This window comes from Solea senegalensis, linkage group LG7 (genome assembly GCF_019176455.1).
Source record: "Solea senegalensis isolate Sse05_10M linkage group LG7, IFAPA_SoseM_1, whole genome shotgun sequence".
In the NCBI taxonomy this organism is placed as follows: Eukaryota; Metazoa; Chordata; class Actinopteri; order Pleuronectiformes; family Soleidae; genus Solea; species Solea senegalensis.
In genome coordinates, this window is record NC_058027.1 from 17,269,848 (window position 1) to 17,297,802 (window position 27,955).

A 27,955-nucleotide genomic window follows, 5' to 3' on the forward strand; every position below is an offset into this window, starting at 1 on the left:
ACTCCCAGGAAATGAGTGCTCCACCTCCCACTCATCAGCGTCACCGTCCTTACCGGAGATTAACTGTTTGCCTGCAGTGAAAAAAATGAAATCAAAATCAAAACCTCTGAGCAAAACACACTCTTGTGTTGAGATGCAGTCATACAAGGCCAGATCTTGGCAGGGCCCTGACCCTGACACTGAACATGATAGTACCACCAACTATTGAACATTTCAGACATCATGAGCTCAGGGCATCAAAAGCGTTTTCTTCTTTCTTATCTTGTCAGTGTAAATGCTGCTCTAAGGCCCTTACAACATTTTTAGGAGCACTTCAGAAACCTGTGTCTGCTTTTACTTTTAAATCCAACATACTGGATTAGAAATGTCAAAATGGGTCTTTAAATTTTGTAAAAAAAAAAAAACACGAAACAATGGGTTTAGACTTGAGACATATGGACCTGCTGCTAAAAACTATTTTAGCAGTCCCAACCACACCTTCCCAAATGTCAGTAAAGAGGGTGGTAACAAAAGACAGGTCTCAGTCCCATCACCGGTCTTTAGGCCCACTCTGAACAGCTGAGACATGTCGGGTGCCAGGAAAACAAGCTGTTGGTGCTTTTATCTCAGTCTACAGCTCCTGCTGTCTGTGGATGCTCTGTGCAGGAGCCATCTGCTACAAACAAAGTGGAGTATTGGAGTAACGCAACTTGAAGCAAAAGTGGACAACATCATTTTCACTGAGCCAGATGAGTCGTATACACATTATTATCTTTGTAAGCAGGGTTGAAGTGCTCGACCCGACGTCATCTTTTGACCCACTGTCATTCATGGTGTTGTGAGGGCAGCTCCGGGGAGCAAACAAAATATCTAACAATAGCTGTACCTCTCTGCAGAAAGAACGCTCTGGCTTGTCCCCTGCACACATCCTTGATACTGCGGCAGTGGAAGCGTCACTCGTGGGGATAAACAAATGCTGGGAGATCAGAGAACAACTAAATGGGGTTCAGACTAAGCCGTCTTTGGCTAAATTTGTTTTTCTGAAGAGTTGGTAATTGTCCGTATTTATATAGCACTTTTCTAGTCCTGACACTATAATTTTACCATTCACCTAATTAATACTTCGAAAAGTTTACATTTTGTATGAGAAAATTACTTTTGATACTTAAGTACAGTAACTGGCATATACTTTAAGTAACTTCAACCAAAGTGATATTCTGGTAAGATACTTGTACTTTTACTCAAGTAAAAGGTACTGGACTGGAAATCTGTCACATTACAAGCAAAATAAAAGGGGCCATACGGGAGGCACCTACAGAGAATTATTCCCCAAATCTGCAGTTCCCCTCAGCTCTGCTGAGCTTTATAGTTACTGTTATTTAAGTGTTAATTTCTATAGCTGGTAACCTCACTGTTTTGGTTCAGTTCCCTGCTCTCATTACTTCGAGGAGCAGCAGGCAGATGTTTCCAGCAGAAAAACTCTGATAAACCAACTGTGCGCTACCTGCCTAAGCCCCCGCACAGCAGACAAAATGGCACATTTAGCTGCTAAAAGCCAGATATGTCCCTCAGCAGAGACCAACGCGGCTTAAAATAGATTGAACATTTAACTAAATATTCACCAGGAATGCTAATTACTCAAAACTTTGCAAGTTTTCAAAATGAGATATGAAGAGAGATTTTTTTTTAAATGACAAAACAGCAATGCATCCATATAAATACAATCATTTTAGCTTTGGCTTAGTTAAAAAGAGAATTATATCCATGACATGAGGCGCCGCAGGTTTACCCTGTTGCATGTGATTTTATAATTCAGAAAAGCACTGGGCTGGTTTTACAAATTTTTTTTTGCAGGGTTTTCAGGCCAGACCATCTGGTCACCAAAATGCTGGGAAGGTGATTCATGAAAAATGCCATCTGCCCCTCTGGCACTTCAGTCAGACAGTGTATCATTGCATTTTCTGAAAGCAGCACAAAACATGACAGATTCCTGAGGAAACGTGCGAGTTAGTTCTCCACCACCTCCTCACTTGAGCTCTGCTCATGATAATTCTGACAGTTCAGTGAACTTATGGGCCAGCACGGAAACCAATATGGTATGCGTTATAAATGCTGGCTATGAAGAAATAATTTGATAAGTATTCATTTAGAAGCAAAGAAATCTGCGCCAAGGCAGGCTCCTGACCAACAAGGCAACTTTTGAGTTTATGTTTCATGTTTTTAGAGCATGATCAAATTGTCTTAATGAGAGCCACGTCTTCCCTTCCTCTTCATCTTTTAAAGAGTGTTTCATCTTTTTCATCAGCTCAATGTTATTTTGTCCTTGAGACCATTACATTCCCTTTATTGTGCCTGATTCCTCACTGTGCTTAATCTGTTACATACAGTTCCTGTAGTCTCTCTTTTATGGACCTACATGTGCACTTTTCTTCCTTTTCTTTATTCTAATTAAACTCATGCTGGGTCTTTAAATGTCTGCTCAGAGCCATAAATGTAACAGCAAAAATTAATCAAATTTGAGAACTAGTTCAGTGGGTATGGTCCTATTTGATACCTGCCGAGTTGACGCTTCCTCCACAACAGAGACATGTTTCAGTTTTGTTTCGTTTTCATCATACAGAAGGCACTAGTTTACAACATCTAAAGAAACATTTGCATACCGTGGCTTATCGTGGCTCAGGTCATCTCCACCATCAGTAAGGACACTGAGCTGAGGAACTCCATGGTGGTGTAGCCTGAGGTTGAGATGGAATAACGGAGTGGTAGACCCAGTCTTCTCCACAGCAACTGTCAAGGTTCCCCATAAGTTCTTTGATGTGGGCCGCTCTGAATAAGCGTGTGGGTGGACTGGAAAAATGTTCATTAAACAGTGGCATGATCACTACAGCAACTACTTTGATCTGGAAAGAGAGAAAAGTGCACAGAAAGAGGGGGACAGTGGGAAGAGGATCTTCTCGATCATTAAAAAAAAAAAAAAGTTCACTTTGTTGTGGTTTAGATAGTTTTAGTTATTACTTTTATTTTTATTTTTTTTGCTGCGTTACTTTGATTGATTTTAATGCTTTAAATGTCACACACTCATTGCACTTTATATCGCTCGCATTATCAACGTGGAAGTCCTTTTTATGTAATATTCTGAAATCGTGACATGGAATTAAAAGTGACTTTGATATAAGCTTGGTGGACTGGACTGCACATCCCTGTACTTCAAACAGTGACAATAATACTGCTATGCAGGATGCCAAAAAGAAAAAGTCTTTGTTTAAACAAACTAAACACAAAAAGCGGAAATAATAAAAAAAAAGTACAGAAAAATTACTTACAATACAAGTAGATGAAAACAAGGTAAACAGAATGTAAGGAAGCAGCAACCAGACTGAGACTAAATAGACTCAGCAATAATCAAACACAGATGAAACTAAAAATGACCCAGGTGTATCCAATCAGGGCAATCAGGCCAGAAGACAGGACAGGAAGTAAAACTAAACATCTTCTGCAAAAAGGTGCAGAAGTACAAAATAAAACAGGAAACAAGGGAAAACGGAAAACCAGACACAAACATCTAAAAACCCATGGTTAAGTAAGCAGAGAGAACGCCACAATAACAAAAGTCCAAACTCAATAACAGTTCAATATTAACAAAATAAAAAAAAACACCTGGAGAACCCACAGGGGTCATGGAGGGTTTAAGGGTTTAACACACATTGAAACTTGAATCATTAGTGAGCCCTGGCTCACTGCACATTGCAATTCAACATAGATGGCTGGCCAAGTGATTAAATTGCCCACTTACATGGCTGTCCCTAATTGGTGCTGCTGAACAAGACACTAAACTCTTGCTGATCACTAATTTAATTGAGATAGCGTTTGTGAAACTGAGGACTGCGATATGACCTTCAACAAAGCGCCGACTAAGTTTGGAAAGATGCAGTATGTCTCAGTTTAATTATGCACCTAGATAGGGCATTATCTTCGTCTTCCCCTGAGTTACCTTGTAGTCTAAAAAACATTGTATTTGTATCTTTTGTACAAAATGAGACATTGAAGTGTTCTACCAATTCTATGTGCAGTGGTTGAGCAGTTTTCCTTTTTGAATCTTTGTTGTAGGGGCCAAAATGCATATTTGGTCTGTTTGTTTATTGTTTATTTTGAAAGGTCACTCATACTGTGTTTTGGTCATGTCACTTCCGTTTTTGATTGACACATGGGTGTGGTTTAATCTATACACCTGGGCACTCGGATCGGCGGTGGGTAAGGGAGAAAGGGGGTTAGTGGCGTTCCTGATTTATATTTTCTGTTTACCGTCAAATCGTCAAATAACCAAGAATAAATCGTCAAACAATAAACATCACTGGACTTGGATTCATTTGAATGACGCGTAACTGCCTGGAGCCCACCTAAGCCTCTTAGCGACCTTTTATAGGAAAACTGTCGCTACATTTGTATTTCATCTATTTTACTGTATGTCTTCCAAGTGCGGTTTATAGCTCACCCTCACGTGTGCGTTTAATTTGCTTAATGTTTAATTTCTGGATCATGACTGCAAAGCAAACAATTAAGTACAGGAAACGTGTCACTCATAGAAAAGAATGTGTGGGATCAATAATAGGTCTACTGTATTTATTTCTTCTGAATTTAGCACACCAGACTTGCAGCTTCCTGGTCTTCAGATAAGGGGAGACTTAAGGGAAACTAAACTTGATGGATGATCACAAAATTAACTTTGTCAAATAAATAAAGGTTTTACTGATTTCATTGTGAGTATCAAAATAAAGTGGTGCTTTACATACATGCACTTTAACATTAGTAAGAAATGTAAAAATATGATGATCATTGTAAATTTCTCCTCCGTTCTGGTGAAATTCTCTTAAATTCGCCTGTCTCTGACTGCTTCCACACACTGGTGCACAACAGCTATCCACCATCTTCGTTCTTTACGAAAACAGCCGGTGAAGAGACAAATTGCCTGACACATTGCCAGGTATATGGTGCCAGTTATATACTGTAATGTCTACGGATGTGAACGCCAACATCATTGCCTACCAAAATGACAATGCCTTAGTTGCATGACATCAGCTACCAGAGCCCTATTACATTATCGATCCCTTTAAATAGACCAATATCCTATTAACGGCACCTAAATGCATGTATTTGGTCATAATTTTATAGTATTTAACACGTGTATGTTTTCATTAACACATGTATAAAATGAAGTTGTAATTTATTTATGGAACACACATAGTTAGCACTGTTGCCTTTTCAGCAAAAAAGTCTGGGGTTCATAAACCATGTTCTTCCCATGTACAGAGGATACTTTGACATTCTAAATTGCCCGGAGGTGTAGTTGTTTGTATCTATGTGTTGGACCTGTGATGGACTGGCAACCTGTACAGGGTGAACCCCACCTTTTGCTCTACGTCAGCTGGCATTAGCCTCAGCAGCCCCCCGAACCTCATGTGGTAGAAGATGAATGGACGGATACGTCTCCTCAAAATGGCTGGTTCATATTATTAAGTGTTACAGAAATGGCACTATCATATATTAAGTGTTAGACATACTAAGAAATGTAAGTCTCAGACTTAACAGCACACATTTTCTTTTGAACTGAATTTGAAATTCTTTTGTGAATTGGGTCATGACAGTTTGTCATCCTTTTTAAAGTGGGTTGCCACATCCCATATAAAAAAACTGAAAAACGCTGCTATACCAGTGTGCACACTTTCCTAATTTGGCTGTCTATAAACTGTGAGATTTCCCATCTCTCCCTCTGCTGTCACTGCCTTTGCTGCCCTGCAGCAGTGTTTTAAAGGTATAGTGTGTAAAATATAGCAACATTTAGTGGTGAATTTGTATGTTACAGCACCGTTCCCTGTCAAATGCGTTGGAGAACTTGTGTATAGCAGTCAGTTATCAAAAATTCAAATGATATTTGGTTTGTCCATTGTGGGCATTTATAAAAACCTGGTGTTCCAAAATGGTGGCCTGCATAGAGCAGACCTGGCTCCTTATATAAATACAAAAGGCTCATTCTGGGCTAATGAAAAACAACAATTCATACAACTATAGGTGATTTTACACCTTGAACAAAATAACTGTTTGATTTGCAATTCCTGCTAAATGAAATTAATTTCACTTAAGTTTTACACACTGGACCTTTAACTCTTACCTTGATTCAACCGTCCCAGCATCCATCCTAAGGCTCAGACAGTGGGTTAAGATATTTCTAATCACTCACACAGTATACGGCTGAGTGTTGACACTGGATACCCAGAGGCCAGATTCAAACTATGGTTTTCTGCAATAAACATTTCAATCATTTGTTGTCTGACTGAACATTTCTCCACATCCACAAAACACACATCAAACATTCATCGTACACACTGTCACAGATGGACCAGTACTATGAGCAGCATCAAACCTGAGAAGCAGGATTTCCATATGGAACTTTCCTCAGCATTATGTGTGTGGTGTCTGACAGAGGAAGCTATCATGTGACTAAGCTCGTCAACTACATGCTCCCCCTAGTAGACATTTAAAAAGAAAAAAAAAGTCTGAATAAAATGCTAGGAAACAAAGTGGTCTGACACTGGGTGTGAACTGCTTCTGTGACCTTGTGCTACTTCCTATTACCTTGTGCTAATTTCAGCTGATCTGTACCTGTGTCCCAAGGAGTATGTCACCTGCTCTGAAGAAGCAGAACTGCTGCTGAAGTTAAAGAAATGTTAAAAATCTTTGTGGGTATTTTTTGATTAATCATTAGGCAGCTGCAAACATAAACTCAATATAGTTTACAATACAGTTTCCATGTCATGATACTCACTCACTCATCTTCTACCGCTTTATCCTCCACATCAGGGCCGTGTGGGGGGGGTGCTCGTGCCAATCCCAGCTGACATAGGGCGAATGGTTTTAAGAGATTTTAAGAAAATCGGTTAATTCACAGCATAGGGGCCAGTGGGTGTTAATGTCTTTGTCTCTTTTTAATCATGCATGTTATGTTACTGCGGCATGAACTAGGGATTGCTTAATAAAAAGCTCTTGATTTAGTGTTGCATGAGAGAGAACTTGTGACCCTTTTCATTGCTTTCCAACTGCAAATGAGTGCTGTGCTGGAGCAAATTTTCAAAATGAACTTCAATGGCGTTTATGTCACTTAATAAATCTCACAGTGGGATAAGTATCCAGTAATTTCCATAAAAAACTGTTGTTGACAGTAGTTTCTACCGTGTTTGTAGAGTCTGCGGTGAAGGAACTGCCTTGGTGGGAAAGACTGTGCTCAGTAGGATGTGCATGCCTGAGTGCTGGAGGTCCCTGCTTGGTTGACTTTGATTTTCACAAATCAGTGATCAAGGGCACAGACAAAAAAGTGTTATAGGAAACATTTTATTACAGTTTGGGGGGTGGGGGGGATGGGGTATGTGGCAGATCTAGTTGACCTTCAGTGGAAAGGCATAATCTCCAGCTTGTGTGAGTCGTGAAGATTTGAGTCTTGAGTCTTGAAGAAATTCTACGCAAATACAGAACAAATTATAAGCAAAAGCAGCTTCGATTCAACTGAAAACTGCCAAACGTGATGAGACAGGGAGACAAAATGTGACTTTGACATGCAAGAAGGTAGAGGCAGTGATTTAGACACAGACAGAGGGAGAAGGGGGTGTTTGGCAGAGGCTGCATATTCTGAGCTCCAATTAGAGTAATGCAAAAGAGAGGAGGAGGTGGTGCAGTGTGTGTGTGTGTGTGTGTGTGTGTGTGTGTGTGTGTGTGTGTGTGTGTGTGTGTGTGGAAGATCAGGTAGAAAAGAGGTCACCCTCTCCTTCCTGAGATATTTACAACACAGCATGAATGCCTTGACCAAAAAATGAGCGAACATGAGCGGCATCTACCCATGATAAAAGAGAAAAGAAAAGAGAAAAAAGAAAAACATTCACCTGATTGATTTAGTGCTCCCTGACTTGACAAAATAAAAAGTGCCCCTCTGTCCACGCCCAATGTCAGAGAACATCATGGCATGTATCCATTATCGCCTGAGTGGGGGGAGATAATAAGTGTCACCTGCCCTCTCTTCATCCTCAAGACCATTATCATAATTCTGTATTAATTAGCACCACCTCCACTACTCAGCTGCAGAGATCTAAATATTACCCAAAACTCTCAGAGAGGGAGATGTGAAGGTTTGGGGGGTTGAAGGTGTAGGAAAAAAATCCCAAGGATTGTGATCCCACTCCTGGTAAAAAAAAAGGAAGCCTTTGATGTGTCTTTGAAATTGTGTCCTAATGAGTCTCGTTACACTGCGATCCGTCCCCACCAGACGAGAGGTGGCATCACAGAGCTGCAGCCAACCTTAAAGAAACCCACTCCTGCTGTTTCTGATTTGTTCGGCCGCGCTCTATCTCGGCCGTCCACTGCTACATTTTGTGGACGTGCATCCACAGTCTCAATTATTCATGGGCCTGCAGCACCTTCTAAACAGAGACGGGGTGCACGTCAGCCCTGGTTTGCACTCATCTTGTCTTTTCTTTTAAAACCAATTTTATTTCCAACCACAACAAAAACTGTGGACGTGCAAAAACTGCAATAAAAACCTTTAAATCCAGATGGTGACTTATCACGACAAGAAATATGCGCATTTTAATCTATTAGACAGTATATTTCCCAGTACAGCAAAGTAGCTGTGTCTCTACTGCAGACATCCAAGTACATTTATGTAATACAAACTGCAGCATTGATGCCTCATTAAAATGAACACTATCATGTATACACACAAATTTATACACATAGAATTTTAGGTTGTTTTACGGCCTAAAGCCAAGCTTTATGAAACTTAAAAGTAATCCCTTTTAGACCTCAGGAAGGCTTTTTTTTATTGGAAGATCCCATGTTGTAAGACTTTTGAGATATTAACATCAACTAAAAGCAGCAGAATCCCTTATTGAACCAAACAGTGACAAGTCAGGAGTGTTATTTATTGCGTGCCACATTTCAATTATATATGGATATGTTGGAGTGATAAGGCATGGTACATCTGTCACGCAATATCTTATGCAAATTGTCTTATGCAAATACCTGCTTATGGCTTCTTTTTTTTTTAGACATAGTATATGAGACACTACTGGCTTCATCTGTCTATGTGTCAATCTGAGGGCTTTTTGTCATTCAGGCTGTACGAATGTGTCTGTATAGTAAAATGTTTCTCGTCACATTATTAAGACATGACAGAACTGTCACAGGCATAGCTAAGAAATATTTAGTGAAATAACTTCATTGCTTATACGTTTGGGACTCTTAACCCTGAAACACACCTAGACACATTTTTGTGTTTTGGGCTTTTCATTTCTAGAATTTAGATTGTTTTTCATCCTTTTTTCATATTGTTAAAAAAAAAAAAGTGTGTTCTCAATTTTTTCTATTGTATACGGGGTCAACTAAAATACTCACACTAGCACACCGACGCACTTTTTTTTTTTTGATGCACCATGACAAAAAATTAGAGGTTAAAAACTTCAAAATTCAATAACAGTTGATACGTATGATGAAGACTGATGTTGGTTTAAAACAATGAAATAATTTTTTTTTATGAGCACATTTTGGTGCTCGTGGTGTGTTAACGTGATAATTTGGTTATAATTTCATTGTGTCTTTTAGAACATAAAATGAAGGTGCATTGTGACAAAAATACATGATATTGGTTTAAAAGAAAATTATCACATTTCGGTGTTTTAGGTGTGTAACATTTTTTACATATGTTGTTGCATGTGTTTTTACATAAACACATGCAACAAATATAAGTCAAAAGTCCTGTAGAATATTTCTATATTTTAGAATAAATATTTCTATATGTATATTTCATCGGATTCATATACATTTCATTTCTAAATGTACATCATATATTGACACATTATATACCATCTGTTTTACATAATTACTGTTTCCAGCACTGAGCCACTTACAGACACAACTTTCAGTACACCTTTTGTCATTGAAATAACACCATCCCAGAATGATGAATCAAGCATACACACCATCAAATGACTTGAGCCAGTTTTCGCTTGGACTATGCTGCTCTCCGTTTGTAGTGTTATTTTGTTGACATTTTGTGTTTTGTGTTGTGTGATTAACTGGCTGTCAGACACAATAAGGTGCAGTGATTTAAGTGGGTCTAGCGATTTAGTCTAAAGGAGACTGTTGTATACACTTCATCACACATGTCTATTGAGCAAAAGCATAATTCACACACACACTGGATGTACGGAATATAAAACAGGTGTTCAAATGCTGTGCCTGCTGTTTATGTAAACCTAAGTACATCTAGGTTATACATGTCTGGGTCTATGTAAGGGTGTTATTGGGTCGTGTTGTTTGTTCTGCTATCTGTGTGTGTATGGAGACACAACATGCAGCATGCATGACATTTTATTAGCACCGTCAACACATACATGTACACACTCAGCTTGAAGCTGAAAAGTGATGATATAGGTGGAAGCGAAAGGGTTATAGGGGACAGGATTTACCAGCAGGCTGACGACTACCTCCGCTATCACCTCTCTCACAAAACACACTCACGAAATCACTCCTACACGCCCATCTGTGGTGAGAATCCAGGACTGGATGCCAGCCCTGTGTGTGTGTGTTTAAGTGGGTATGTAGGCTGCAGTATTTTTGCATGTGCCCTCGTGTGGTGTGAACATGTGTGCGTCAAGCCTGCTACATGCTGCATGAGGAGACTCCAGATCTGTCATGCACCTCTTCAAAAATGTAACCGTCAGTCAGAGAAGTGTCAGTGGGGAACACTCCACATGACACTGTGACTGGTCAGTTCAGGCTGTTTGCGATGACACTATGGTGCCAGTTGGTGAAATACTGAGGGGCTGGTTACATTTTGGACGAATGCCGTATTCACACAGGACCACGTCTATCGCGCCCCAGAATCACTTCAGTGTATTTTTGTGCATCGTGTCACCAATGACGCCAGTCAGCGTATCTTGGCCAGAGGACATAAGGAACAGATGAGAACTTTTACCCTAACCCAAGATGAGGAGACACTTCATAGCTGGGATAAAAAGCCTGTAGTTGGTAAGTTTCTCATCCATTTTGAGCTGAGTCTAACCGCCAGGAAGTATGTGACATCATCCGGAGAATCTCAACACTGACTGGGCATTGCGTCAGCGATATTCTTCGTCAAAGTTGAAAAATTTGAAGCGATGGCATGATAGTCAACCCACTGAGGCCCAGCCGTCGCAAAAATCCCTTCTGCTCGCATCTGTGCAGTGACATTGTATGTAAACTCGTCGCACAACAAATTCATGTTGTGTCCTGCGTGAACACAGCATACGGTGATGTAAAAATCTCACCTCGATATGGCGTCTCTCGACAATGGTTACGCAGAGTGGTAATATGAATGACAAGAAATGCATTAGCAGTACAGTATTTCTATTGCAGGAAGACCAGCAGCAACAATGCTAGTTCTAACAAGCAGCTTGTTTCTCAAAACGAGCGTGTGCAGTCAGGTCCATGTTGTTGCTGCATTTCAAAGTTGAGGCCGGACGTGCTGTGAGCAATGTTGTTAACCAATAAAAACATGGTCTGAAGTCAATGACACACATTTATTGCCATCTAATTTTATAGGTAGTGATACTATATTAGCACCTGCACAATGTGCACACTGCATACTCTCACACCTGCTTCACCTTAAGGAGCTTTGGTGGAATCCTGCTGTTGCTGCAGATGGTTTGCTCTTGCTGGTTTGCTTTTATTTTGTGGATGGGTGAAAACCTTTTCCTCTGCAGAGCATTTATTCTTACTGCTGAGAAAATTAACCATTATAGTAGCAATCAGTCAAGGGGCAATTGCTTCTGGCTTTTAAAGGGAATAGGAGGTGGTACTCTGATTTGTTTGTTATATGTTACTCACCAGTGTTGTTAAGTAGCATATCAACAATAAAGCATGCTGGTGCATTTCAGACAGAGATGTACATTTATCGATGTGTTTTCTTGTGATTTTTTGCTGTTAAAAATGATGTGTTATGTGTTTTTTGCATTGATTATGTGATTGCCATTCCAACCACTAGATATCAAAGAGCCTATTTTTTCTTTGCATTGATGAAGCCCTTAATGGCTGAAATGTGTCAACGTGTTTTTACAGTTTCAATAGACATGAAATATTTAAAAAAAAAAAGATCACCCTCTTGAATGTTTGAGCTTTAGCTGTCTCAACTTTTGAACCAGGCATCTGGTGCTGTACCACGACCCTCATGTGGAGGATAAAGCAGTCAAAAATGAATGCCACTGCAACCTTCTTTTTTATTTCAACCAGTGTTAATCTAACATAAATGGATTTGACACATTGAAATTTCACTTGCACCATGCAAGCCATGAGTCCAATCTTTTTCTCTCCAGTTTTGAAAAAGATTCCCATACACACTGCATCATTTCAGGAAATGTATTCATCAACACGGGAATCTCCCAAAACAACTCAAAACACTGTAGTACATAAACCAGGCCTGTAAGTGGCGCTGTAATGCTACACGAAAACCAGAGGAGACAACGTTTTACATATTACAGATATAACAAGGCAATCGGAGATGGCAGACTTCACCCCATTCACGCAACAAGCCTCTGGCGCCCTTGGTTGGTCATAGTGGCAAGTGCAAGCAAATGCAGAAGCACACACAGACACACAGAACCACCAAAAACAATACTCCACTCCCACTCCATGGGGTGAAGTAATAACAGAAACAGACAGAATGAATCGAGACAGGTTAAGAAAGGGAAATATAAAGCAAATTGAACAACAGTGTTGACAACTTGGGGAGTGTCACTATATATATTTAAAAAAAAAAGCGGCTAGTGACAAATCTAGAGAGTCTACTACTTTTCGAGAAGGAAATTGCCAGTTCTGCCGCACGAGTGAGCTTCATCGAGCTGTATTTAGTGTGGGAAGAGAGTCGATTTGACTGTAGACAGAGCGGGAGAGAGTAACACTGTAACCACAAGACAACACAGTCACAGACAAGAACGAGCTGTGGATGTGCAGTGCAGCTGACTGTGTGTGGAACAATCACTTATTTGTTCATTCAAGTAAAAATAGTGTGTGCAAATAGGTTTCATTTTCTCCTCCCCTTATTTTACAATTCTATTTCACTGTTAATCTTCAACACTTTGTGTGAAATTGCTCGGTACGTGTTCTAGTGACATTTAGTTAATTTTTATTGGAAGTAGTTGGCGACACTGCCAAACAATCTTCACACACAAGAGAAGGATGCCTAAAACAATGACAAAGATAGACACAGTGACAAAGACAGACTCGATCAAAAGCGATCAAACTGTCCCCATTTATTCTTGAATTGAGTTTTAAGGTTTGCAGATGTTTCTTGTGTCATTTATTTGTTTTTGCAATTTAAATTTGCCAATCACTGTTGTTGAAAATGCTTCTTCCTGGCAACACATATACCTGCACTGCTCTACCGCATGACAACACTCTCTCAATTCAAGTCTGACTATGCCGTCTATTACAGGTGGAAACATCAGTTCCGCATGAGATGGGAGTTAGCAGCAACACAGCTGCTGCACGAGAAAAGATTCAGTATACTTCAGATGCATTTAACATTTTTGTTGCTCTAAGCCTTTTTAAATATCTTTTAGTCATTACTACACACAGATAGAGAAACATGATCACATAGACAGCAGCTGGCAGACAGGCATGGAATAAATGCAGCATAACAGCACACATTATTTATTTATTGTTGTGGAAAAACTTATCAGTGTCCCTGTAGAATGTTGCTATTGTACTCAATGCACTGTGTTGCGTAAGAAAAAGTCCCTTAACAACCTTTACGCTTTAACCCATTCTGAATATAAAGCTGTTCTCCTGCTGCTCATAAATAATGCAGGACGTGTAAAGCAGATACATTACGTACATTATGTCTTGTTGAGACACTGTTTTTAATGAATAAACACTGCTAACAGCCATTACTTGAGAGCAAAGCCTTCCCTGATGCCTCTCCTCCCCTGTGCATTGGTTGACCGGAGTTGTTGTGTTGGGAAGGCAGGGACTGTGGCCTGGTTCTGACAGTCTAATGTTCATGCTCAGTAAATTGTGTTGGAATTGGTCCCATGGGGCACATGAATGTGACAATGGTCTGTAGGTTGTAAAGACTTATTCACAGACAATGTCGTGAGTACGTGTGCCCTTTTCTTTTGAGTGACAAATTAATTATTCATCTCCCATTGTGGGATAAAGGGTGTGGGGAAGAGAAGAGCGGGGTAATTTTTGTACACAACAGATAGTGAAATCTGACGAGGGATCATCAAACCTGAAATGAAGATAAACGTGATTTGGAAACAGTCAGGGGAGCATATTTATTCCAAGTCTGAAAATGAACCAGATCAAAGCCAGCAAAGGAAATTAAAAATGCTGAGGATCAGCATTCATGGAATCATTGTCTCAATCTTCCTTCTGTAATAGTAATCAATAGCAGAGCCGGTCCCTGTCACCTGGTGACGCTTCATTAACCAGTGGGTGAAATTGTGTGAGTGCTGGTCACTGTCATGGCTGACTTTGTAACAAGAGTTGCTCTTGTCTCTTTTTTTGTAACCAGTTAGGTTGTTCTGCCGCCCTACCATTCCACAGCATCGTGCCAATGGGACCGGCATCGTAAATGCAAGGTGACTCTCTCCACCATATAGGACACCTGTCATTACTTCCGCTTCCTCTCATGCTGACATTCTTTTATGTGAGGCCGCATTTTTGCATGGCTGCAACTTGTTTGGCCTCGCCAAGATCAGGCCTCTGCAGGCAATCTCCCGGGGTCATAGGTAGGGAGTCTGACCATTGTCTCCTGCATTTGCGCAGCATTCTGTGCTTAGCAGTGACACCTGTCTTGCTCCATTTCAGGGCAGCATGCATAATTGTGGGTCAGGGGAGCTGGGTCGCTGTGATTGGGGCACAGCTGGGTGCAGTGTGACTCTCCTAAGGTAGCCTGCCGGTGTTTAATATGTGGCTATCACCCAGGTTTTTTTGCTGCAGTGTTGAGCCGCAGAATTTGCAGCTCTCGTCCTCCTGTTGTCTGGGAGGCTTAACCTATGCTCAACTTGTAATAATTGTGTTGGGATGTAGGGTAACTTCATTGTTTCCCCATTCCTAAAGGAAGAGGTTTTGATCCTTTGAGCTCATCTGAGGCAATGTTAGAGATCAATTGGAGTCATGTTTACAGATAACTTGACAATGTTACCTGAATGCAATACTGTCTCTCATATAACTTTGGCCTCCACCCACTCAAGAGAGATATACTTGGTTCTTAATCTGCCACGTTCCTTTTACAAGTAATACTACACTCCCAGAGGTCAAGAAAACTCTTCAAATGACCAAAAACAACTTGAGATCATTCAGATGAATTGATAGATGGACTGATGAGGAACTTAAATAAAATAGATAATTGGATACTGCCTTTGTCCCAGTATTATTGAATGAAGTGTGTACCTCCACTATGCTTGAGGGTGACAAGCCCCCTTTTAACTTGTATTTGAACAGAAGAGTAGTGCTGAGATCTCACTCGTCATTGAATAATAAATTGTTAATACATTAGTGAAAACTACATATTACCACCTCTAACGACATACTTGCCACAGTGCTGAACACACACCTTACTTGTCTGATCTTGACCCTCCATGTCTGTAACTCTCCCTCCGTGGGTCCCACAGCAACACATGGTGCACAGGCAGGTCAATTCTTGAGCTACCAGGAAGCGGTGAGTTGCCAGCAGTGCTAACCTTTAACGCCATGGATACCAGAAAGTGGGTGCAAGAGAGGAGGGCGAGCTGGATATGTGGGTGGCAGAATATCAGAAAAAGATCAGTGAGACCAAGGGTGGTGAAGAGGGATGGAAAAGATAAGGCTGAAGGGCAGGAGAAGGAGGTAGCGGTGCTGGCCCATATGTGTGTGGTATGGAAGCAGAGAAATTGCACAGTGAAGTGCAGGAGAGGACTATAAATACAAACCTGCTGCCAGCACAGTAGGCAAACTCCAGCCAGGTTGGAGTCGTTTCCATAGCAGTAAATGTCATTTATCTCATGTATTGGCCCATTACGACCTCTCCTTTATGTGTTCCTGCTCAGGGATCCCCTGCAGTCTCACAGCAGGGCCATCGATGCACAATTGATTGGGGAGTCATTCTATTTCTGCAAGCGGACCCTCACTCATGTGTCATCTTGCTTTTGCTCTTTCTTTACCCCAACATTTTCTCTATCTGCCTATTCTCTCCCCTCCCTCTGTCTATCTGTCTTCCTCTGCCTGTTCCTCTTTATCTGCCTCCCTGCCTTCCACTGCCACTTTGCCGTCTTCTGCCTCTGTCTCTCCACTCTCTGTGGACCGGCTACAGGGGCGTTTTCAGGCTGCTCTGGCAAAAATCAATAATATCATCCTAATTCAAACTGATATCAAAAGGAACAGGGCCAACAAAACATTTCTCTGTAGACTTATCATAAGCCGATGTTTTTCCATCCCGTTTATTTTATGTCATTTGGTCCCTTCAATCTGCTCTTTAGAGGCCTCCTCTGGGTTTCACTCACACCCCATGTCTCAACAGAGTTTAGATGTTACAGTTGATGCTGACAAATTCAGGATGGGTAGCCATGAGTATCTTTGAGCGCTCGTTTATAGATAGTGGCACACAAAAGCACTCCTGCAATAACAGAGGGAGATGCCTGCCTTAAACTTAATTTTAATCTTTAATAAGTGAGGCCAGGAATAAAACAAGTAATGAATTCTCAGAAGCCCAGTTTCTCAAGAAATACAGGGGAGATGAGAAGAATAATGTGGGGTGCATTAAGCCCTCATGTTTATTCAATTTGAAGTCAGATTAATGTAATTATTGCAAATCACTGATCTCACTCCCCCTCTGGCGATACCAAATCACTAATGGTATTATTCCACACCCCCTAAAAAATGCACATCAGCATATTTTCTGCAATCATAGACTACTCTGTGAAGCAGCTCTAGTCAGGTTGTCTGAGGAGATCTTTTTTTAACCTCCACATGCATTTACAGTTAAATATCAATGAGATAACGTGATTAAGTTAGCACCAAAATGGACATTTTGTGGTTGGTTGATTCACAGTCCATATGGCTTGCAGTTGGTATTACTGGAAGCCTTTTGGAAATGCAGTAAGCTGTTAGACAGTTTGTAGTGGGCAACACAGCAAAGGACAAATCATTAACAATCTAATCTTGTGTTTCTTAACTGCAAATGGAGTCTGACAGTTTTATATTCAACAAAAGAATTCAGCCTTTTTCATGCAGTTTCGGGTCTTTACAACTGATGAGATCCTTACGTTACACCACATTACTCCACCAGTTTCCAGATACTGTAATGTTTATCTTGAAAGCGGTGAACTCTGTTGCAAAATGATTTGCAGTTAACTGCTGCTGTTATTCAAAGAGTAGTTGAGTAGTGCTCACGGGCAGTCACGTATAATTCATTTTATATATGTGGGAGTATAGTGTGAATGGGCAACCCATTTGTCATTGTTTTATGTACTAAGACATCCTGACAGTCAGTCAGTAAAATTATGTCACACAGAGTTTTCAGTTTATATAAGACCTTGCTGGTAAAATGAAGATGTGATTTTAGGACGGGCTCCATCTGAGTATAATGATCAGTTTGTTCCCCATAATTGAAGAAAAATGTAATTGCCCCACTCTGGTTCTTGATGCTGGAGGTTGGCTGTCAGCATCAAACAGTTAGCACAGGTGCAGCTAATTTTATAAAGATGTCCTCTCATAAATGATTGGTTACTAACTGGTTTCTCTGATATAGTGTCAGCCAGGCATTATGTAAGATAATAATAGGTATGTAGAAAATTATATGGAGGGACAGCCAGCAGCCCAGAAGACACACTGAATTCAAAAGGGATAGGATGTTTTTTATGCATACAACAAAACAAGTTATAAGGAGGAGGTGGGAGATGCAGAACATCACCATTCCTGTATTTATGAACCAAAGCTGTCTTTTTTAGGTTATTAGGACCTTTGCACATAAACAGTGGTGTGAACAAACAGCAAAAATGTTATAATAATATCATTTTCGATTTTTTTTTTCGACAAAACAATCGACACATGCTCACATTGAAATGTTGAAATGTCGGGGGGGGGGGTTGTGGGATTTTCATGTGTATTTGTATATTGCATTTTGTCTTTCAAGTTATTAAATTGCCTATTCAAATAAACATCATTAAATGCGCTACACAAATGAAGACGGCACTCTGGTGGACACTTAACAAGAGCAGGTTAAAAAACTTGAGCCGCCTGGGGAAAGCCTACCTCTGCATCCCTGCCACATCCGTGCCAGCGGAGAGAGTTTCCTCTGCCACGGGATTAATACTGAATAGACTCCGAACTCGCCTTCTTCCCAAACACATGAACATGCTTGTTCTTGAACAAAAACTAGGCCGAAATGGTAAGATAATTTCACCTATTAGAGATGTGCGGTTGACGGTTACACCCACGGACATTGATAATCCGTGGAGTGGGTGGATTGCGTGCGGATGGGTCGCAGTTGAAATAAATAAACAAAATATATACATAGGTTAACATATTGACTAGATCTGCTGTGTTCCTTGTGTTTAGCAGACTTCTAATACAATGAATGATGATCGGGTGTGGGTATTAATTGTTAAAAAAAACATTGCTTAGGGTGGATGGCAGGTGGATTATTAATATTTAGCAGCAGGTGCGGATGACATTACAGCGCATCCGTGCATCTCTACTTTTTAATAATGATGTTGAATAAACATTTTAAATTTACAGAAGTCTCTAATTTTTATTATCACTGCCTTGATGGTCAATATTGGACATTACAGCCATGTTTTTGACCCAAAAATTAAGTAGTACAGTGTAGAACATTTTCCTCCCTCTGCATTGCTGCTGCTGCTGTAAAGCAAAAAAAATAATTAGACACGTGGGCCTCGACAATCGACTCTCAAAATGCCATGTCGTTCCCATCCCTAATAGAAAATTAACCACATAGAGCTTACATTTTCACTTTACCACTTCAGGACATACTTCACAATGTCTTATCAGTCAGTTTTGGGATTTAAAGAAGGTCCCATTTGTTTGTTAACAGTCCCAACTGTCCAACTGCTAAATTAAATTGTGTGTTTTATCTGATAAGGCTACTGTGTACCTAATAGAGTCATTCAGTATCTTTGAGTGTGTTTGTCCCACATGTACAGATATGAAAATCAATCAAGAAATGTGTGACCCAAAAAACAGTCTTGTGCTTTTTATTTTATTTGTTTGTCTGACCAGGTTGGCCTCTTCTTGGGGTAAAGTGTGGTAACTGCGATAGACTCCTCAGCAATAGACTCCTGAGTCTAAATGCTGTAGTACATATCCCAGGCCTGTATATGGTGCTAAAACGCTGCCACAAATACACCAAAAAAATGGTGAAGACTTTTGCATGGTTACATTACATTACATGTCATTCAGCAGACGCTTTTATCCAAGTGCATTTAAACATTTGTGTACAAATGCATAGTAATGTATGGATATATGTATTCATGAGGTCCAACCAATGCCTTGTTTTTTGTTTTTATTAATCTATCAATTTTTCTAGAGCTTTACACGAGGGTTGAGGGGGGGGAACTGGAGAAAATAGATAAAAGAAAGAAGCTGAAGTACAGGAGAGAACCTGTGCACACGCGGAGATGAACATGCCGTCTCCCTCTCTATTCATGAATGTTATCAAATTAACAAATCAGATAAATATATAACATTTAAAAATAAACAAATAAATAAATAAATACTTAGGGTTTATGAACATGCAATTGTGGCTTATTGTTTCTATAAGGACATTTATTAACTCAATGTCACAGCATGTTATGACCTAGAGAGAAGACAAATATTTTAAAATACTAAACAGCAGAGGGTTGAATAAGGTCAGTAAGTATTAAGAAGTTTGTTTTTTTTCCATTTCAGAGAGGTCAAAGATATTTCAGTCAAGCTAAGTCCAACCACGCCAACGCAGTCCTCACTCCAAAGTCTAATCAGGTAGGATAATTAAAATTACCTGTGTGGGTGGACCATAGGGCATTTAAGAAATTAATGTTTCTCATTTACATCAGATGAGTGCAGAGGGCCAGTAATATCCATTACTAGGTGCATCTCAATATCTCAACAACTACTGCACGAATTGTCATTAGATGTCACTTTTATTCACCTTTTCAGGCAAACTTAACCACAATGTCACACTTCGGGTTCTGTGTTGACTTTGCATCTAACAGAAGAGAAAACTACTTCATGAACATGTGTATTTTATCTCTTATGTGTGGCCAAAAAAAACAAAGACATGTCTTCTGGCTGTGCGAAAGTCAGCATTGTGTTTTCTTGAGCACAGAGCTGCTTTTGACAGTGTTCCCTGCAATTCAAGTGTGAATGAGAACACAAAACACTTTTCCATGTCACCAGTCTGCATATATTTTGATTCACTGACTGCATATTTGATACCATCTAAAATAGAGTGTCTTTATGCAAAAACACCAGTGATGTGTGTGTTCATTTAATATGTGCCAATGATTATATTTAAATTAAGACCAATACCTTGCATTATATTACAGCTGTTTCCTCTAACGAGCACTCGGTAGTAAAAGGTTAAATAAGAGATTAGGGAGCATTTACTCAGTAGTAAACAACTAATTAATCTTACCACCTCCATACAAGATTATCGTATCTGTATAAATTGTTGGCATTAAATAGGTTTTTATTTTCCACTTCCAGGAAAAAATCCATCCATATTGGTGGATATGGGTAAGATTACAGAGGTAATAAAAGTGAGTCAAATTCAACCAAGCAGCCTTCATCCCAATTACCATTTGATAAAACCAGCAGAAACATGTGTGGCCCCTGCTATTAACATGGAAGCCAAGTTTACTACTGGTGACATTGTCTAGACTATGAGGAGTTGGAAGATAAATTTATCAAAAACCAAGAGCCTGTCTTTACCTCAGATTGGTCCAGGACAGGCTTGATGCAAATTAAAAGAAGGTTACCAATTATCCAGGAAAATGAAGGAGAAAACATGTCTCAGACATCCAGGAGATGACAATTGAAAAGGAAACAATGTACAAACAACTTGTCAGATTGTTTTCTGTGGGTCACCTATTGAGAAAATGAGCTACAGTATAGGTCATAAAACTGATTTTCATATCTCAGCCAAACTGATGGCACAGTAAGTCTTTGAGAAAAGATATAACTTGAATTTACCATGTCAACTGTCAGGCACAATTACTTGAATTACTTTCCTGAAAGATGCATGGACTCTTTCATCATCGACATGAAGACTGAGCCACAATGACAGAATGGACAACACCAAAGGCAGCATATCTGTTCCATCAAACAACAATAACAAACATTTTATTATGACAACTTAATAATAATAATAGCCACTAAAAGGTTCCACTAACTTTCGCACTTGATTTCATTTTAAATACAATAAAAATAAAACATAATCAAGTAGCACACCTTCTCCTATGTCGCACTAATTTGGCACCGCTGCTCGTAAACTCAAATGCAGACGGGCTTCCGCCTCCACTGAATCACGTGGTGTATGAGGTGTTTCATATGTTGAGAGAAGGTAGCGACAAGACTGCGTTTGGGGAGAGAAACTCCGAGAGGAAAGTAGGATAGTATAACTGTGAAATGAGATTGTGACTTTAACGTTTTATTGTGCAGCCCTATAATCAAGCAATAATGTACATGTACTGGTTTTCAATTAACCCACCATATAACAAAAAAAAAGTAATTGTTAGTTTAAACAATATATTCTTGATGAAAACACAGTGCACAAAATATACAATGGTAAAATTATAATATAAAAAACACGTTTGTGGTCATATTCATGACCATTGCAGATATTTTAATAGTTTAATATAGAGTGTCTTGGAGTTTACTTTGACTGTGTTTCTACAGGTTTCCCATCCAGAGAGCACCTCTTATCAACCTAATGTGCGTCCAGGAAGCTCTCCTCCCAAAAGCATTTTCAGAATATAATTCCATTTGATCCGTCCAAATGTACAGACCTCACCCACTATGAGGTTTTAATCCACTATGAATCATCACACTACCTCCATCCCTAATCCAGAAAGACGAGTTATTATTCCCATGGCCACCAGTGGTCCTTAAAGATAAAATGTTCAGGTAAATGTAAGCATTTGGTGCTGTAAGCATTTTAACAGCAACAAATGTTGACGATTTTCCTGTTTGTGCACTCATCCCTGATGGGTGTAAATGATAACGCACAATATGGGGGCGAAAAAAGGTGGATCACTGAAGACAGATGTCAATATCAGCTTCACCTCATCCACAAGCTGCTTAGCATCACAATCAGACCAGCAGCACTGATGTGGTGATTCAGCATAAAAAAAAACAATGATCAGCTGGTGCGTTCAACATTCAGCAGCTGCTTTGCATTAACTGTTTATGGTCGAATGTGAATCTGTTGAGGGCGGGATATGAGGCTGATCTAAATATGCACACATCTATGGGTTGTGATTTATAAGGGAAATTTATTCTAAACTGTACATACACATTTTATCATTTTGTTTTCCCCCACATGCCATTTGTACCTTTTATACGCACATAAACTTAACATATGGATTTCACACACTTTCATATAAATGAGGCCCCAGATGTCTCTAGATTGTAGCCTTAAGCATCAGGGTGAAGCTCATTTCAGACATGAACTTTGGCTGAACAGTCTTAAAGATTTGGTCCAGACATACTCCAGAGTTTGATGTTCATATATGGCAGACGGAAGGATACTGTTGGTGTGAGATGCACTTACACCAGCTAGAGAATCTCCATAGGATCCAGGCAAATGAGTGGCACCCATGGCCTGAGAATGCAGGAAGGAACACGATTGCCCATTAACTTGCTGTGGATTGTCTGAAGTTTTTCCTGCTATGTTCTCATATGATCTCTCAGACATAAAATTGACACTGTACAAGGGAGATGGCAGGAGAATCCCTGTGGAGTCGCTAGGGCAATATCTGCCGACATTCTCATTCAGCCGCTCTGGACAGTCTCCGTGCATGTCTGAAAGCAGCTTTATTAACTGGTGACTTAATTTGTAGCCAGACCACAATTTCTACAGATCATTAAATATCCCAGGGACATGGATCATTATAAATTCAGATGTTTTTTTATTATTATTATGAATACGAGTTCATTTTTCTTACACTCTCTTCTCAGAGCAGCCACCTGTGGGTTTCGGTTAGTGATGATGATACACATCACATCATCAGCACACAGCCTGAATGTGCCATCCCTCTGCATGGTGTCTGTGGGATTATCTCTGCTTGCAGCCTCCTCACATCAGCATATATATTTCCTATGAGTTATTCTACTCCATTTCATTAGTTTACCAACATTTGATGCTTTCAGACTGGAAGTACACTGAGGGATTAGATGTGACTTCAAATTCTTCTTTTCATTCGGTAAAAACAAACCGCTTCATCATATTGTTGTACAGCCATCTGTGCTATCAAGTGCACAAATATGACAAATTCAGGAATGACTAGTGCAAAAGTCTAACATTTCAAGCTTTTTAGCACAGTCTCTTTGTTAGCCACACAAAGATGCTCACTGTCAGGTCTTATGAGTTATTCAAGATATTGGGGTATATTATTAGAAAATACAACATCGGATTAAACACAGACTGCTGTGTTGATACCTTCAAGTATCCTGCCACCTCTGTCAGATATATGAAAAGCATTAACATGAAAAAGACTCCCATCTGCACAACAAAGTGTGCTGCTGTGACACAGCACTGGCTCTGATCACACCTGGTATTAACATGCACCTTGAGTGATCCCATCACAAGTGGACATCTCTAAGTGCCTTACTTCACACGGGCATTAGAATGCGTCGCCACATTTGTCCTGAGTGACCACTTGTGATTGCATCTCACCTCCCCGCTCTGTATGCAAATTAATATCATTCCACTTGCAATGACCAAATACGCTGTTGTTTTTAACCAGCAGGAGGCTGCTTAAGGACAGCCCTCTTCTGACGATCCTACTGAAATAAGGTTTTGGCCATGTGCAGTCCAGACCACTTCTTCTTTTCCAAATTGTTTATTGGGCTTTCATCAGAGTAAACAAAAAGCAGTTGTATGTGTGAAGAATATAAATTGTTAGTCACACATTTTGAAAAACAAAAATACCTCAACAAAAATCAAATCAACCTGCACAGCCATACCCCCTACATTGCATGAACCCAACCTTTTAGTAGCCTTTAGCTCAATGTGAGGGTATTTAATTTGTCATCAAATTTACAAAATAAGCCCCTAAAGCAAAGCTGAATCAGTGAGTATGTGAGAGAGATGTCACTGCCAGGTGGTCAGAATTAGCCACCTGGCTAATAAGGCTGTAAAGACTACAATTGTTTGGTGCTTGTGGAGAAAAGTATAGCAAAAGGAGAGGAGATGCCAAACAGTGTAATATCAGCATTCAATTTTCTCCCCTGAATCTCATACATGCAGAGCAACTTGATGATCTGATCAAGGTGCATTAAACAACTTTTGTGTCCTTAGCAGTACCAGGTGTTATTAATATTTGGTCCACCATCTTAAAGATAGAGGGGCCTGTGTGACATTAATGTTGTCATTCACCCATGTCAGTGGTGGTGCAGAAGAACTCGGTTACGTCAGCCTGCATGGTGACTGCACATGCTCTCTGTTGCAAAAGACTTTCCAATCCAATTGATGGTTGTTTTACTCTATTGTTTTAGTCAAAAGAGACAACAAAGATGGTAATCATGGGCACTTGGAAATAAGTTATGCAAAGAGCTCTGACAGATACCAAACAAGTACAACATAGTGCTCAAACAATACAAGTGTGGACCAATGAAAAATAAACATAGGCTCTAGAATGTAGCGTTAAATGGATTTTTTTTACAATGTTGTACCGAATAGCTATTGTAACAGATGTGAATGGATGAAACATAGCTGGAGTAATGTTATTGCTTCTCACAGATGCAAAACTGCATTCTGGTAGAACAAGAGAACAACATAGGGAAGGTTGCTAGGGCATCTGTGTAAGCACTACATGTATGTACCTACACTTGCTCTGTGAGTTCTCCGGGTTTGAGTCCAATGAATAAAATGAAATTGTGAGGCCAAACTATAACAGAAAATTGTCAGGCAGAAATAAAATTAAAATAAAATGGCAGCATGCACAGTCTACATGGAGGGTGTAATTCTGGACACAGTTCAAGCCTAATGCTCTCACTGAAGATGTAAATCTTAAAACCACCCTAAAGTTGCTTCACTTTTACAAAGACCACAGGTTTGTAGTAAACATTACAGCAAATAAGAGATCAATACTTCATTAAGAAAGTATCTTCAGTCCCCACATCCATTTAAGGACCATAAAAACATACCATATTTGTCATTTTTGATCATATTGCTGAATTGTGTCCTTTTTGGCTTGTAAAGGATTAAAACAAAATGATGTTTTGTGGTATATTTACTTACATGCCTAGGTTGTTCCTCTTTTCCACAAAAGGTAACACTGTAAGAAGAGTATCACTAGAAATCCATTAAAACAAAATCCAAAGATAAAAGGTATCATAATACCACCCACGTGGTTTATTTGGTTAGTAATTTATGGGTTGTGCAGAGCACAGCACTGCAGCACTGACTACTTTACATTAAAAGTGCTGTTAGAGCACAGGAACAGTTCAACTACAAAAAAAAAACAACTACAGAATAAACAGGAAGAGAATTATTCATTCATTCATTCCCCATCACTTTTTCATCCACATGAGGGTCGCAGGGGGCACTGGTGCCAATCCCAGCTGACATCAGGTGAAAGGCGTGGTACGAAAGAGAATTAAAACACTTAGAAAATGTTCTTCCACACCATCATTGTGTGGCTCCTGGTATGCCTGGTATGATATAATCAATTACATCAACCAATTGATCTGACACTTACAGTCCCTGACCATACTAAAATTGCTTTGCTCAACATCCTTCAGGAGTTGTTGATTTTTTTACTTAAGTACAGTTGCTCTTTTTGAGGGAATATGTGAGATGCTTGAAATGTGAAAGTAAAATTCAAGGAATGCAGCAAAGTCAAACAAGAGACTCACTTAGTGGATTTTAATGCCTGCCACAATTTAGCTTCCATGTAAGTGCTGTGTTTATGTGGTGATTACAATACATAGATTACACACCTTTTGCACCCCTAGTGGCGATTTGTATTTGATGGAGAAACGGAAATTATTATCCGACATTAATTCAGGTTTATTACTTCAGCATTCAGCATCAACTACCTTATTATAGCATTTATTGGCATTTGGAGTGTATGAAAACTCAAAATGAAGGCCTGCAGAAATGGATCCATGCTCCAGTTTACACCCGCCCTGTTTACAAGTCTAACCACCACAACTTCAAGAGTCTGTATTTACATTTAATGCACTAAATCAGTGTGAGTGCCAATCAACAAAGTGCAAAAGAAAAGTATAAGCATGCCAGGTTTACCCAATGAGTTATATGATGATTTTAGTTGTGTGAGTACGGATACTCATTATTCTTAATAATTAACTGAAATGCTCGTCTGGACATAGATTGTTTTTGTAGGGAAACACCATTTTCAAGTTAGCCTGATAAAAAAATGGGTCCTTTAAAATAAATGAGTTTTGTCAATTGTGTGCTTCATCATCTCTGTCAGTACAGTATTTGTACCCATCAATCCACTGGCTGTGGTTTCTTAATGTCTATGATGATTCCTTTTATTGTGATGTGCAATTCTTTGTGAGTGTGTGTGGTCCTGTCGACCGGCAGCCTACCACCAAGTGGAGACCACGATGAGTCGATTCTGTGGTTCAGTTGAATCACGCTGAGACGGTCCCCATCAACACGAAAGAATCTTCAAAAAGGTGGCCTCACTCTCTCCATAAGACCTGACCTGTTTTAACAAGCAAGATTTTAATGTTTTGTTTTGTCCACTTTTGATGTTGTACAACATTTACACACAAGCATACCAACCATGCAACCAAGAAAATCAAATACAAACAAATGCTCAATAACATGTTCAGGCCCTCATATAAACTCTAGTTCAATAACTTCTAAAGTCGCAATATCAAATTTTAATCTTTACAAGCATTCATCCTTGTATCAAACAGTACTAATAAAGCAACTAACATAGCCAGTATGACAATAGCATTTAGCTTTTCCTCAAATCAGAATTAGGCAAGCTGTGAAAGTATGCATGCTACATCTGGCAAATGTTAATATTTGCAATGACCAATCTCTAGGCAAAAGAACACGCTCATAATTAACATAAACTATCACATTCCCCCGCAGCAAAATGTTGACACCAAGGCTTAAACATCCTCAAATTTCAATTCAAAAATTATAAAATAATAATAATTGACAACAAAATGATATTTAAACATCTTTCTTCTCAGAATATGTAGTGTTTAATTCACCCGGTTATTGTTTGCAAAAGAAAACGAAAACAAACAGGCTGAATTGCATGTTAATTTGGTAAAATATCAGCAGTGTTGGCATTACTAATCAAGAGCTTAGCATTTTAAATCACAGTCATTGGTCAACAACCGCGGAACGAAGCTACAAACACTCCAGCCACACTCAATGAACATGCAGGCAACGTAGCATAGCTCAGCTAGCAACACTAGCACAACAATATTAGTTTACCTAGGCGAACAGCAGGGAGGAAACAGCGCTTTCCACGGTCCCAGTTGCTTCCTTGTCAGTTGTCCTCTGTTTGGATCTGTTAGCTTGTAGACAAACTGTGTTTTACTAACATTGTTAACTTTTCATGCTACTCTTCTCTATCACCTGAGCACGTCTCCTCTACTCTCACACAAACTTGACTACATACAGGTGCGTCATGAGCTGTCAATCAGTTCAGTTGGAGGAGGGACTTAAACCAATGTGACCTCTAATTAGCTGATTCTTCTC

At 39.6% G+C, this 27,955-nt stretch overlaps 1 long non-coding RNA gene across 3 annotated transcripts; it reads right to left on the minus strand.

The window, feature by feature from the left end:
- LOC122772020 lies at window positions 1–27,844 on the minus strand. Of its 3 annotated transcripts, none has more exons than XR_006360728.1 (4): window positions 27,689–27,844; window positions 26,818–26,936; window positions 2,640–2,826; window positions 1–71 (listed from the first exon to the last, which is right to left on the minus strand). It is a non-coding gene; the product is annotated as an uncharacterized LOC122772020 (long non-coding RNA). The 3 variants fall into 3 exon arrangements; XR_006360727.1 differs by having other exon boundaries at window positions 2,640–2,879; XR_006360729.1 differs by lacking the exons at window positions 1–71; window positions 2,640–2,826 and adding an exon at window positions 18,790–18,900.
- Between the last annotated feature and the right edge of the window lie 111 nt (window positions 27,845–27,955).